Genomic DNA, 15,541 nt, shown 5'->3' on the forward strand with positions numbered 1-15,541 from the left:
TATGTCATTATACATTTGTCCAACCCCACAGAATGTACAACACCAAGAATGATCTTAATATAAACTATGAACTGTAAGTGATTATGATGTGTCAATGAAAGGTCATCAGTTGTAATAAATGTACCACTCTGGTGGGGGCTGTTGACAATAGGGGAGGCTATGCATGGGTGAGGTCAAGGGGGCACATGGAAAAACTCTGTCTCTCTCAATTTTGCTGTCACCCAAAACTGCCCTCAAAAAACAGTCTTAAAAAACAAAACGCTTCTCTACTTCCCATCTAAAAATCACTTGGCCAGATCCTTGGATTACACATCTTTACACAAATAACTAAAACGAGTCCTACACTAAAGTGATGCAAAATCCAGGTTATTCTCCAATAAATAAACTACAAACACAAATTTAAAATCTCTCATATTCATATGAGCCAAATGTCAATGAACGTGAGCCATTCCTCAATGACGTCTCATACTAAAGTGTGAAGTTAATGATTTAGTGAACAATAAACCTACCAAAGAAACATCTTTTATATGTATGTAAAAAAAATTTTACTTTGTATAATTTTTCAAATTCTAGGCCTATACATCTATTACTTCATAAAACCTGCTTCCAAAGGACATGGTGTGTCTTTGTAAGGAAAATGGATATAAATACAGCAGAAGGCAGAATATAAAAGACAGAGAAATTGGGTTTAAAACAGAATTGCTAAAGAGCTAGAAAAAACAACCACTTAGGAGGCTCTTCTCAGATCCAAATGCTTTAAAAGCTAGATCTCTCTACACCTTTGTCATTCTCATTTTGATAGTCTGTTTTCTGTTTTTGTGAAGAATCTGCCCAAGGCCATAAAGGGATTATGCTAAAGAGAGGTTAAAACTCTAAAGTTCTGGGTTTATAGGCCCAAATTCAGCTCATGCCATTCAATCCCATAATGAATCCATTTATTCTATTTTTCTAGTTTGAATTCTGAAGTTCACTTGGGATGATAACTTGACACTGTTAAATTTAGATGAAAATTAATTCAATTAAAAGTATAGTCTATTGTATTTAGCTTTAGCTTCTTATTTGCATTTGCTAGAAAAACCAAATACTCTGATGTTGACGTAAACTATTTCATTGTCCATTCATACCCTGGTTTAATATTTTCTGTCTGCTGCTAGATGTGCTCTATAAATACGCTTAAAATAAGTCCCTAAAAAGCACCAAATACATCCACATAGTTCTCGTTTATAGAATTAGGGCAGAATGTAGTCAGACAGTTAATAAATGCTCTCTCATAATGATAATAGACACAGAAACAACATTCTCAAGTCAATCAATACATATCCAACTAAGCTGCCAATGTCAAAGGTAGCCTGATTCCAATTCAGAAGAAAATGCCTCGAGGGCAAGGAAACTTTAAATGTTATTATTTTAAAATGTGTTTAATGAGTTTGTACTTTTGTAGCAGATGGAGCCAAACTTCTGGTATTGATTAAAATTTAACAGTATTTTTAAATGACCTAGAAAATTTATTGAGTATAAGAACACAATGTGTTCATGTTCTGAAAAATTTCAAAATGTTTTAAAGCACATATGAAACACAAAGGCACAATACTCATTCTCAAATTGACAAGTTCATCGACTGCAACAAAGTACTCTGTCAACAATCTACAGGTATACTCTGTGAGAAACGGTGGAAACAGGACAAGCAGGAATGTTTGGACAGTTTTCAGTTTGTAATATCCTCTTGCTCTGATGCTTCAAGTATATATTTTGAGGCACAGGTTTACAGATTATTTGAAATGTTAAGACACAATTTCGTCTCTTTTTGTTACCTTCAAACTTACTCAACAAGTATACTTGGTCAAGTATACTTCAGAAATCTGAAGGCTTATTGGAAAAGGCACAGAAATAACATCAAAAACAACTGTACAATAAAGATAAATGTTACTGTCAGAGGTGTTCAAACCAGAGCAACTCCATCTTGAACAAGGGTTGGGTAAAATGAGGCTGACTCCTGCTGGGCTGCATTCTCAGGAGGTCAGGCATTCTTAGTCACAGATGAGACACGAGGTTGGTACAACATACAGGTCACAGAGCCCCCACTGATAAAACATGATGCAGTAAAGAAGCCGACCAAAACCCACCAAAACCAATATAATGACAAAAGTCGCCTCTGGTCGTCCTCACTGCTCATTACACACTAATTACAATGCATTCGTATGCTAAAAGACACTCCCACCAGCACCATGACAGTTTACAAATGCCATGGCAATCCCTGCAAGTTGCCCTATATAGTCTAAAAAGGGTAGGAACATTCAGTTCTGGGAAATTCCCACCCCTTTCCCAAAAAACTCATGAATAGTCCACTCCTTATTCAGTTTCTATAATCAAGAAATAACCATAAGTATCCTCAGTCAAGCAGCCCATGCTCCTACTCTGCCTACAGAGTGGCATTCTTCTATTCCTTGTTTTTTTTTTTTTTTCTTTTTTTGAGACAGAGTTTTGCTCATGTTGCCCAGATGGGCATGCAATGGCATGATCTCGGCTCACTGCAACCTCCACCTCCCAGGTTCAATCCATTCTCCTGCCTCAGCCTACCAAGTAGCTGGGATTACAGGCATGTGCCACCACACTAAGCTAATTTTGTATTTTTAGTAGAAATGGGGTTTCACCATGTTGGCCAGGCTGGTCTTGAACTCCTGACCTCAGGCGATCCACCCACCTTAGCCTACCAAAGAGCTAGGATTACAGGCATGAGCCACCACACCTGGCCTCCTTTACATTCTTAATAAACTTGCTTTCACTTTACTCTGCGGACTCACCCGGAATTCTCTCTTTCGTGAAATTCAAGAATCCTCTCTTGGGGTTTGGATCAATATTCCTTTCTGGTGACACTATCAAAGGTAAGTTTGAGGTGGTAAAAGAATACAAGTAAAAGATATTTAAATCAGACAGAAGATGAAAGCAAGGGGGGGCTACTAAGAGAAAACAACAATTAAGAATAAGAAATTGGGCCGGGCGCGGTGGCTCACGCCTGTAATCCCAGCACTTTGGGAGGCCGAGGCGAGCAGATCACGAGGTGAGGAGATCGAGACCATCCTGGCTAACACAGTGAAACCCCGTCTCTACTAAAAATACAAAAAATTAGCCGGCTGTGGTGGCAGGCGCCTGTAGTCCCAGCTACTCGGGAGGCTGAGGCAGGAGAATGGCGTGAACCCAGGACGGGGAGCTTGCAGTGAGCCGAGATGGTGCCACTGCACTCCAGCACTCCAGCCTGGGAGACAGGGCAAGACTCCGTCTAAAAAGGAAAAAAAAAAAAAAAGAATAAGAAATTGAGGAAGAAAAGGGAAAGAAGGCACTCCAGGTAGAGGGGTACATCACGTGTGAAATGTGATGCATTTGTATCCCTCCAAGTTCCACGGGGCTATAGCAACATAATATGTTGTGGTGTGGTCTTAGTTCATCCAGAAGGGGAAGAACCAAGTTAAGAACCAATAGAGAAAGGAAGGACTCGATCACAAAGAACTTTATAGGCTTAGCTTGAAGTTTAAACTTTATCCTTAAAACTGTGAAAAGGTTTTAGATTTTAAGCATATCCTGAAATTATCTCCTAAAAACAGGAAGACATGAAAAAAGTATATACACTCTTTGCCACTGCACAGCCAGCGAGATAGCCACCCTTTTCCACACAAGCAGAAGACTAAAGGTTCAACCTCTGAAGATGTGGAATGAGACAGGTACTACAAACAGCTAAAGGTGGGACTGAGGAGTGGTACTGAAAACAGAGGCATTATGTGAAAACCTGTACACCAAATGGTGAGGACATCATTCCTGCTTACACCACTGGGCTCCCACAATGATGCTGGTCTTAAACTAACTCCCTAAGTAGATTATGATGTTCTTCTCTGAGAAAACCAATTGGCCCAAGAGATAAAACATACAGATACTGACATTTGTTTGATCTCTCAACAAAACATCTAGATTGTTACTCAAATGGAAAAAAGATGAGCAAAGGCACAGCACAAAAAATGAAAAAGAGTTCCACACTGCAACACCACTGTGAAATTATAGAACACCAGGGACGAAAAGAAAATCCTACAGGCCTCCAAAGAGAAAGGCCGAGGAGGAGAAAAACAAGTCACACACAAAGAATCAGGAATTGAAAAGTAATACAGAAGACTGATGAAGAGATTCCCAGAATAACAAAAAGTGGAAGTATAAAGAGGAGAGCTAGGTAGTATGCCAAGAGAAGAAACCAATGCAGACTTGAGCAGAATAATGAAGAATCCAGAAGAGGAGGCTCTGAGGAAACCACGTATCTGATGGATTATTTGAGGTGTCTGTACTTGAGAGATATTTTAAAGTTCTCTCAGAGGGTTGGAAAATAGAGATGAATACATATAAAAATACAGCAAATGGGGGGAAAAGTAATGTATAAGAGCAAAGGAAATTTTAATTCCTCCCCCTTCTGAAGGTTTGATAATTTGAGTCTATAAAACAAACTGACAATAGACAGATGAGCAGAAGAAAAGGTATTCAAGGCCAGGTACAGTGGCTCACGCCTGTAATTCCAGCACTTTGAGAGGCTGAAGTGGGCAGATCACTAGAGGTATGGAGTTCAAGACCAGCCTGGCCAACATGGTGAAACCTTGTCTCTACTAAAAATAGAAAAATTAGCCAGCATGGAGGTGGGCACCTATAATCCCAGCTACTTGGGAGGCTGAGGCAGGAGAATCACTTGAACTCAGGAGGAGGAGGTTGCAGTGAGCTGAGATCACACCACTGCACTCCAGCCTGGGCGACTGAGTAAGATAGTGTCTCAAAACAAAACAACAACAACAACAACAAAAAAGGTATACAAATTTATAAACATGCACATGTGCAGGGGAGCCACACAAAATATGAGACTCTAAGAAGGGCCAAATGACTAAAGTTTGTATACATACAGAAAAGAGTCAGGGGCTTGGAGTTCCAGGGTGGGGGAAGGTAGCTTACAAGTTGTGGAAGGGTGAGGGGAGGAAACGCAAGCTGAACCAAATCTATTTTGTATTGCAAATGAAATCTCTCAGGTAGCAGCCCTCAGAAAGAATAGATGGTAGCCTGTTGAAAAAGTTTCTCTGTCACACCTTCAACAGTGTCAGACCTTCAGTCTCTTTTTCCTGAGAGTTAGTTTTTCCTAAATCCAAACAAGGCAGATAAGGGATTCTCAAAGAAAGTCCATTTCCGTCTGCTGTTTACTTTCCTAGTGTGGATTTCTACCAGAGATGCAAATCTCCCCAACAAATGGACAGTTTTTCAGAGCTACTCCTCTTTCTGTAGCTTTTCCGAATAGCCATCTCAAAACATGCCAAAGCAGTATATTTTGGGGTGACAAATTTATTCCACAGAAGCTATATATATATATATATATATATATATATATTTTTTTTTTTTTTTTTTGATACGGAGTCTCACTTGATGCCCAGGCTGGATTGCAGTGTTGCGATCCCAGCTCACTGCAACTTCTGCCTCCTGGAGTCACAATTCTCCTACCTCAGCCTGCCAAGTAGCTGGGATTACAGGCACATAGCACCATGCCTGGCTAATTTTTGTATTTTCAGTAGAGACAGGGTTTCACCATGCTGGCCAGGCTGGTCTCGAACTCCTGACCTCATGATCCGCCCACCTTGGCCTCCCAAAGTGCTGGGGTTACAGGCGTGAGGCACCACGCCTGGTCCTAGAAGCAATATATTAACTCCAAGAAAAAAAACTGTATACAAGGAAGACCCAAAAATATTTAACAAATTGTCATTTAGGCCAATTTTTAACAAGATAAAATTTTAAAGAAATTAACACAAAAACAACACCAATCAGAAACACAACCTAACTATCTTGAAATAACTGAAAGATGGTCACTGGAGAAGGGCAGTATTTAGACCTAAAGAAGCAGTATTTGGCTCAAGAGAAAAAAGGACTTTCTAAGACTTTGAACTGTGTAAAATGAAATGACTTTGTGACATTAAGTGGCTCTGTCTTTTTTCATGCTTTTTTATGGCCTCTTCTGTGCTGCTTTACAATTTATATATTTACTTATATCTTTCCAACTAGACTAAAAAGAAGAACCATGTCTGATATACTGTAATATGTCCAGCACCTAACACAGTGCTTGCCCCAGGGCAGCATTCAAAAGGTATTTGTTAAATTGATAAATAAAAGGCCCTGAAGCTGAAGAGCCATTTAATGGGGCACTGTAGATAGACCACAAGATCTGTAATGCACTGGGTCAGATAACCTTAAAGCCCTTTCTAATCCTAAGATTATAAAACCCAAGCCCTAGGAGGTAAAAGGAAACTAGTCCTTTTATTTCAAAATTACTTAAAGGTTGTCCTATTATAAAAGTGTCCATACAATGCTATCTCTAAAAATGTTAGGAAACCATGCTTTAAATACTAAGAGAAGTTGAGCTCTTTGGAATAAAAACACCCACAAATCCAAATATAGTATCCAAATGCAAGTATAGAATGCACTGTATATACAAGTTGAGCATTCCAAATCTAAAAATCCAAAATCCAAAATGTTCTAAAATACAAAACTTCTTGAGCACCAATATGATGTTCAAAGGAAATGCTCCAATGAGCATTTCAGATTTGGGATTTTTGGATTTGGGATGCTCAACTGGTAAATATAATGCAAATATTCCAAAATAAAGAAAAAACACACCAAAATCTGAAACACTTCTGGTCCCAAGCATTTCGAGTAAGAGATATTTAACTTGTATACTCTTAATTTTAAATAATATACACACTTAACTGATAGGGATACAGAATAAAATATCAAAGCACTGAATTGAAGAAAAATAACTATAATTTATGTCAAAAATATGTGGTTGCATCTTATTTTCAAAATAAGTATATTAGATGTAGTCCTTAAGATGATATCATTAATTATAATCAAACACTATACTGATTCCGTATATATAAAACCTATGGGACTGCTACATTCTTTTGAAATATATATATATATAAAATATATAAGTTTGTTGTCATCAACATTATCTGCATAATCTGGTGGTATAGGTAACTATTCCTTAGGTTCCTGGTTGTTCTTAAAGCTTTGATTAAGAGGGCTACCTCCCACCATCCACATCACAGTGACTCAAACTGCTTCATGCATTATTACCTTATCACTTTCTTTACTTCACAATGACTGAAGTTCCACGGGACTCTTAAAAGCATGAGTTATCTTTATCTAACTTGCTGTCCTTCCAGAATCTCAATATGTAATAACTGTCTTCAGCAGAACATCTCAAGTGTCCCACCATGGCTGTGTACTGAGTCAATAGAGTATATTAAAAAGTAGAAAGTACATTCTGACTTTTTCTTGTTGATCCTCAGACAGGTAAAAATTTAATGGACTAAGCAAGGTATACAACACAATTCTACTTAGAGCATGGATCCAAAAAAAGGTATCTGATACTATAACATACCATAAGCAGCCCGGGATTGGTAAAATGCTCACAATGCCCAAAAATACTTTGGCCACTAATCGAAATGAGACGTATTCATGTGCTAAATGCTAGGGTACTCTTAAAATCACCAAACTCATTTAAGTATATTATAAAAAGTGAGGCCAGGCATTGTGGTTCAAGCCTGTAATCCCAGCACTTTGGGAAGCCAAGTGGAAGAATCTCGTTGAGCCCAGGAGACTGAGACTACCCTGGACAACAAAGAAAGATGCCATCTCTACAAAAAAAAAAAAAAATTAGCCAGGAATAGTGGCATACACCTGTGGTCCTAGCTACACGAGAGGCTGAGGTAGGAGGATTCCTTGAGCCCAAGAGGTCGGGGCTGCAGTAAGCCGTAATCATGCCACTGCACTCCAGCCCGGGTGACAGAATCATACCCTGTCTCAAAAAAAAAAAAAAAAAAGAGAAAAAAAAGTGACAATTAAATTAGAAATTGTTCATTGATTGTTCATTGGCAAATTATTAAAAAATGTTTTCTTTACAACATGTGCAGATTTAGGCTGCTATAAGTGAGAGTTTAGAGGTATTTATATCATCTGTTCCAGTATACTCTAACAATACTAAAGTGAGATTTTTCAGGAATACCAACATGGAAAACAAACTTTATTGTACTACAAATAAAGAAAGGATACAAAAAGGTATCTTTCGGGTTATTAAAAAGAAACTAATTAATAGCATCAAAGGCAAACCATAAAGGAAAAGAATAAAAAGATAAAAGAAAAAAATTGACATCATATATATATACTTGGATATATGAAGGGAAAGTGTGCAAATAGAAAGATGTCTAGCCCTCCAATCGAGTATTAAAATTCAACAGTCAATTCAACACATATTTACTGAATGCCTGTTATGTACATACAGATATCAGACATAAAGAAAAACCATGAACACAGCAGATAGCGTCTGTGCTCTACAAGAGCTAAAGTTTAGCATGGAGGACAGCCAATTAAAAACAGTTTAAGAAGGGCTCTGCTGAAGAATTACAGGTGCAACTGCAACAAAGAAGACGGGTGTCTAATTCAGACATGGGACCATCAGGAAACTTCTGGAGGACTGGAAAATGGTGGAAGAACAGGAGCTTCCAGCAGACACACATTCATTCTCAAACTTATTTGAGACCATACTCTCAGAAATACTTACGGGATGGGAAAGGTAGAAAAGGACATCCCACTATTAACAGGTAAAAGCTACCAAGTCTTTATAATTTATATGTTAATGTCATTATGGCCTTATGTGAAAACACAGGCTAATGGGGCCTTAACAGTGTATATATGCACAGAAAGAAGACAGTAGGAGTATACATCGAAATGTAAAAATAATTCTCAGTAGGTATCAGGGTTATAGGTGAATTATATCCTTTTTTAGCTTATTGTTTGATTTTTCTACAATGAACGTGTAAGAAACAGAAAATTTTTGTTGTGAAGGAAAATACACCTGTATATTCAAGACAAAAGTTTACATATTCTTATAAAGAGAAAGCTCCTAAAAATTCAGTAAGAACATATAAACCTCTAATAAAAAAATTTAGGAAAAGGACTTAAAATAGGCATTTCATAAAAGAAGACACACAGTCAATAAAAATTTTTAAAAATACAGCCTAATAGCAATTAAAATTGCACATTAAAATGATAGTGAAATCCAAATTTTCATCAGCAAATGGCAGATGTTGTCAGTAAGGATATGAGGAAGTAAACCTTCTCACATACAGGTTGAGCATCCCAAATCTGAAAATGCAAAATCCAAAATGCTCCAAAATCAGAAACTTTTTGAGAACTGACATGACACTCAAAGGAAATGCTCATTGTAGCATTTTGAGTTTCAAATTTTGGGATTTGGAATGCTCAACCAGTAAATATACATAATACAAATACTCCCAAGTCTGAAAAAATTCAAAATCTGAAACACTTCTGGTCCCAAGCACTTCAGATAAAGGACTCAATCTGTACTACTAGCAGAAGTTTAAAATAGTGTAATATTTCTGGAGAGGTTAAAATATGCATATATACTGTTTGACCCATAATCTCCAACTCTGAAAAAATATACTAAAGAAAACATAATAGAAGATGATTGACCTCCAAGAATATTCATCACAGGCAGAAAAAAAATAGGAAAACAACCTAAAGAGAATGAATTAAATAAACCACAGTACACAGTAGAAAACTATGAGACCATTAAAGAGAATAATTTAGAATAGCATAATAATGTTATGTTTCCCATTTTTAATTTTTTTAATCAACAAATATAATCATAATTAAAATATGTTTGTCTTTTAAAATGGTTGGAAAGCATCAAGGTATTTATAAAACATGCAATGATGGTGTCTAGTAAGGATAAAATATGACCCTAGCTCAGCCATTCAATTAACCCTATTTGTCATTGTAGGGGGTTTTGACTGCTGTCTTTTTTGGTGTGTTTTTTGTTTGTTTGTTTGTTTTTGTTTTTTTGAGACTGAGTCTCATTCTATTGCCCAGGCTGGAATGCAGTGGCATGATCTTGGCTCACTACAGCCTCTGCCTCCTGAGTCCAAGTGATTCTCCTGCCTCAGACTCCCGAGTAGCTGGGATTACAGGCACCCGTCACCACACCTGGCTAATTTTTGTATATTTATTAGAGACATGGTTGTACCATGTTGGCCAGGCTGTTCTTGAACTCCTGATCTCAAGTGATCCACCTGCCTTAGTCTCCCAAAGTGCTGGGATTGCAGGCATGAGCCACCACGCCCAGTTGCTGTAGTTTTTCTAAATGCTATTATTCATATTGTAAATTCGTTAATTAGGGCACACTGATTTTTTTAAAGGAAGTTTAATGAATAATGATATTGTAATACAGTAAGTTGAGAAGGAATATAAATGTTATAATCATCACAGAAATTCAGTTCTGAATAATGATAAAGAGCTACAGTTTTGGAAAGAGACCTGAGTTCAAACCCTTGATATGTAACTTAGTGTGTTTATACAAAACAGTTAAGCTCTCTGCCTTCGGGGTTTTTTTAAATCAGAAAACTGATTGAGAGCATTAAATAATGTATGTAGAGAGCTTAGAATTGTGCATGGTGTACACATAATATGTAATCCTAAGACTTTGACCCCAAGCAAACTAAAAACCACCCAGAAACTTACAGTGGTCGGTCCCACATCTGGAAAAGCTAACCCGCTGTCTGGGACACTCAGCTCAAAATTTCTCCTATATCTCTTAAAATTTTAACATCAACTAAAGTATTACAATTTTAGATGAAGGCACACTGTTGAAGGTATTACATGCCTTTCACCAAACATGGTTAGTGACTGTATTGATTTTTCTCCTTTTAAACAGACTTCATTTTTTAGAACAATTTTAGATTCACACTAATGTTGAGCAGAAAGTAATAAGTTCCTTTGGCCTCAAACACGCACAACCTCCACAACTAAGAACATTCTGTACTACAGTGGCACATGTGTTGCAACTGATGAACCTACACCAATGACTCATTATCATCTGAAGTTCACAGCTTCTGTTAGGGTTCTATCTTGCTGTAGTATATTCTATAGATTGGGACAATCCATAATCCTAGCATACAGGATAGTTAATCTGCCCTAAAAATCCTCTGCACTCCACCATTCATCTCTACTTCCTGCCCAGTATCTGGTAACTACTAACCTTTTTACTGTCTCCAAGGGTTTGCCTTTTCCAGAATGTCCTACAATTGGAATTATATAATATAAAGCTTCTTCATGCTGTCATCTTTGAATTAGTAGTATGCATTTAAGGTTTCTCCAAGTCTTAAGGCTTGATAGCTCATTTCTTTTTTACCGGTAAGTAACATTCCATTGTCTAAATGTACCACAGTTGATTTCCCCATTCACCTACTGAAGAACAACTTGGTTGTTCCACACTTTGGCAATTGTTAATAAAGTGGCTATAAACATCCTTGTGCAGGATATTGTATGAACATAAGTTTGTTTTTTTAAAGTTCAGGGATACATGTGCAGGTTTGTTACATAAGCAAACTTGTGTCATGGGGGTTTGTTGCACAGATTATTTCATCACCCAGGTATTAAGCCTAGTACCCATTAGTTATTTTTCCTGAACCTATTCCTCCTCCCACCCCCTACCCTCTGACAGGCCCCAGTGTCTGTAGTTCTACTCTATGTGTCCGAGTGTTCTCATCATTTAGCTCCCACTTATAAGTAGGAACATGCGGTATCTGGTCTCCTGTTCCTGCACAAGATTGTTGGCTGCATGTATGTCTTCTTTTAAAAAGTGTCTGTTCATGTCCTTTGCCCACTTTTTAATGGGATTGTTTTTTCTTCTTGTAAATTTAAGTTTCTTATAGATGCTGGATATTAGACCTTTGTTGGATGCACAGTTTCCAAAACTTTCTCCCATTCTGTAGATCGTCTGTTTGTTGATAGTTTCTTTTGCTGTGCAGTTTAAAGTTTGCTCTTTGGTTTAAACAGATCCCATTTGTTAATTTTTGTTTTTTTGCAATTGCTTTTGGCATCTTTGACATAAAATCATTGCCAGTGCCTATGTCCTTAATGGTATTACCTAGGTTGTCTTCCAGGGTTTTTATAGTTTTGTATTTCACATTTAAGTATTTAATCCATCTTGAGTTAATTTTTGAAAATGGTGTAAGGAAGGAATCTAGTTTCAATCTTCTGCATGTGGCTAGCCAGTTATCCCAGCACTATTTACTGAATAGGGAATCCTTTCTCCATTGCTTGTTTTTGTCAGGTCTGTCGAAGATCAGATAGTTGTAGGTATGCAGTCTTATTTCTGGATTCTCTATTCTGTTCCATTTGTCTGTGTATCTGTTTTTGTTCCAGTATCATGCTGTTTTGGTTATTGTAGCCTTGTAGTATAGTTTGAAGTCATGTAGCATGATGTCTACAGCTTTGTTCTTTTTGCTTAGGATTGCCTTAGCTATTCAAGCTCCTTTTTAGTTTCATATGAATTTTAAAGTAGCTTTTTCTAGTTCTGTGAAGAATCTCAATGGTAGTTTAACAGAAATAGCATTATCTATAAACTGCTTTGGGCAGTATGCCATTTTAACAATATTGATTCTTCCTATCCATGAGCATGGAATGTTTTCCCATTTGTTTGCATCATCTGTGATTTATTTGAGCAGTGGTTTACAGTTCTCCTTGTAGAGATCTTTCACCTCCCTAGTTAGCTTTATCCCTCGGTATTTTATTCTTTTTGTGGGAATTAAGAATGGGATTACATTCTGGATTTGGCTCATGGCTTGACTGTTCTTGGTGTATAGGAATGCTAGTGATTTTTGCACATTGATTTTGTATCCTGCGACTTTGCTGAAGTTGTTTATTGGCTTAGAAGCTTTTGGGCTGAGACTATGGGTTTTTTAGATATAGCACTGTACAAACAGGGATAGTTTGACTTTCTCTCTTCCTATCTGAATGCCCTTTATTTCTCTCTCTTGCCTGATTACCCTGGTCAAGACTTCCAATACTATGTTGAGTAAGAATGGCAAGGGAGGGCATCCTTGTCTTGTGCCAGTTTTCAAGGGAATGCTTCCAGCTATTGCCCATTCAGTACAAGGTTGGCTGTGAGTTTGTCATGGATGGCTCTTATTATTTTGAGGTGCTTCCTTCAATACCTAGTTTATTGAGAGTTTTTAGCACGAGGAAATGTTGAATTTTATCAAAAGCATTTTCTGCATGTATTGAGATAACCATGTGGTTTTTGTCCTTTAGATCTGTTTATGTGATGAATCAATCATGTTTATTCATTTGCATATGTTGAACTAACCTTATAGTCCAGGGATAAAGCCTACTTGATCGTGGTGGATAAGCTTTTTAATGTGGTGCTGGATTCGGTTTGCCAGTATTTTGTTGAGGAATTTGCATTGATATTCATCAAAAATAATGGCCTGAAGTGTTCCTTTTTCGTTGTATCTCTGCCAGGTTTTGGTATAAGGGTGATGCTGATCTCATAAAATGAGTTACGAAGGAGTCCCTCCTCCTCAATTTTTTTGGGATAGTTTCAGTGGGAATGGTACCAGCTATTCTTTGTACATCTGTAGAATTTAGCTGTGAATCTGTCTGGTCCTGGACTTTTTTTGGTAGGGAGGTAGAGTAGGCTAATTATTACGGCCTCAATTTCAGAACCTGTTACTGGTCTGTTCACAGATTCAACTTCTTCCTGGTTCAGTCTTGGGTGGATGTATGTTGAGGGAACTGAAGTTTTAATTTTATTTGGGTAAATTTAAAAATTGGTAATAGAATAATGCTGGCCTCATAGAATGAGTTGGAAGTATTCCTTCTACTTCTGTCTTCTAGAAGAGATTGTAGAGAACTGATACAATTTATTCTGTAAATGTTTGGTAAAACTCAACAGTAAAACCATCTGGTCCTGGTGCTTTCTACTTTGGAAGGTTATTAATTATTGATTCAGTTTCTTGAAAAGACATACACTTACTCAGTAGTCTATTCTTCCCGTTTGAGTTTTGACATTTTGTATCTTTTCTTCCTTCCTCCCTCCTACTACTCTCTGGCATTCCTGAGGAAGATGAGAAACCTAAAAGTTTGGAAAACGTATTTTAGGGAAAATCCAGGAAAACTTCCCCAGGCTTGCTAGAGATCTGGCCATCTAAATACAAGAAGCTCAAAGAACATCTGGGAAATTCATTGCAAAAGATCATCACCTAGGCACATAGTCATCAGGTTATCTAAAGTCAAGACAAAGGAAACAATATTAAGAGCTGTGAGGCAAAAGCATCAAGTAACCTATAAAAGAAAACCTATCAGATTAAAAGCAGCTCAGCAGAAATTCTATTAGCCAGAAGGAATTGGGGTCCTAGCTTTAGCCTTGTTGAACAAAATAATTATCAGCCAACAATTCTGTATCCAGCAAAACTAAGCTTCATAAATGAAGGAGAGATAAAGTATTTTTCAGACAAACAAATATTGAGAGAGCGTGCCCTAACAAGCCAGCACTACAAGAAATGCTAAAAGGAGTTCTAAATCTTAAAACAAAACATTGAAATACACCAAAATATAACCTTCTTAAAGCATAAATCTCACAGGGCCTATAAAACAATAACACAATGAAAAAAAAGGCCATGGTTTTCAGGCAACAACTAGCATTAGGAATAGAACAATACCTCATATCTCAATACTAACATTGAATGTAAATGACCTAAATGTTCCATGTAAAAGATACAGAATGGCAGAATGAATAAAAATCCACCAAGTATCTGTTGTTCTCAAGACACTCACCTAACACATAAGGACTCACATAAATTTAAGGAAAAGGGATGGAAAAAGATATTTCATGCAAATTAAAGCCAAAAGTAAGCAGGAGTAACTACTCAAATAGCAGACAAAACAGACAGATCACATACCTAGAAAACCCTAAAGACTCATCCAAAAAGCTCCTAGATCTGACAAATGAATTCAATAAAGTTTTGGGATACAAAATCAATGTACACAAATCAGCAGCACTGCTATACACCAACAGTGACCAATCTGAGAATCAAATCAAGAACTCAACCCCTTTTACAACAACTGCAAAAAATACATACATACATACATACACACACACACACACACACGAATATACCTAATCAAGGAAGTGAAAGATCTCTACAAGGAAAACTACAAAACACTGCTGAAAGAAATCATAGATGACACAGACAAATGGAAACACATCCTATCCTGATGGATGAGTAGAATGAATATTGTGAATATGACCATATTGCCAAAAGCAATCTATAAATTCAGTGTAATTCCCATCAAAATGCCATCATCATCCTTAACCGAACTAGAAAAAAGAGTCCTAAAATTCATATGGAACCAAAAAAGAGCTCACATAGCCAAAGCAAGACTAAGCAAAGAAAATAAATCTGGAGGCATCACATTACCCAACTTCAAACTGTACTACAAGGCTGTAGTTACCAAAACAGGATAATACTGGTATAAAAACAGGCATGTAGAGGCCAGGCATGGTGGCTCACGCTTGTAATCCCAACACTTTGGGAGGCCAAGGCGGGTGGATCGCCTGAGGTCAAGAGTTCGAGACCAGCCTGACCAACATGGAAAAATCCTGTCTCTACTAAAA

The 15,541-nt window shown here is 37.3% G+C and overlaps 1 protein-coding gene across 18 annotated transcripts in view; it reads right to left on the reverse strand.

Annotated features, from left to right (window-relative positions):
* RPS6KC1 (ribosomal protein S6 kinase C1) overlaps window positions 1-15,541 on the reverse strand; it is a 211,396-nt gene that overhangs the window by 56,355 nt on the left and 139,500 nt on the right. For 3 of the 18 annotated variants that reach the window (XM_025398099.1, XM_025398092.1, XM_025398097.1), the window contains one exon: window positions 7,138-7,288. The exons of 14 other annotated variants lie outside the window; for them this stretch is intronic. The gene's annotated coding sequence lies outside the window, so the exon portion shown is untranslated. Of the gene's footprint in view, window positions 1-7,137; window positions 7,289-13,900; window positions 13,982-15,541 lie in introns of all 18 variants that reach the window. One more of the 18 variants, XM_025398088.1, reaches the window with a different exon arrangement.

Source organism: Theropithecus gelada, chromosome 1, assembly GCF_003255815.1.
Source record: "Theropithecus gelada isolate Dixy chromosome 1, Tgel_1.0, whole genome shotgun sequence".
NCBI classification, from domain to species: Eukaryota; Metazoa; Chordata; class Mammalia; order Primates; family Cercopithecidae; genus Theropithecus; species Theropithecus gelada.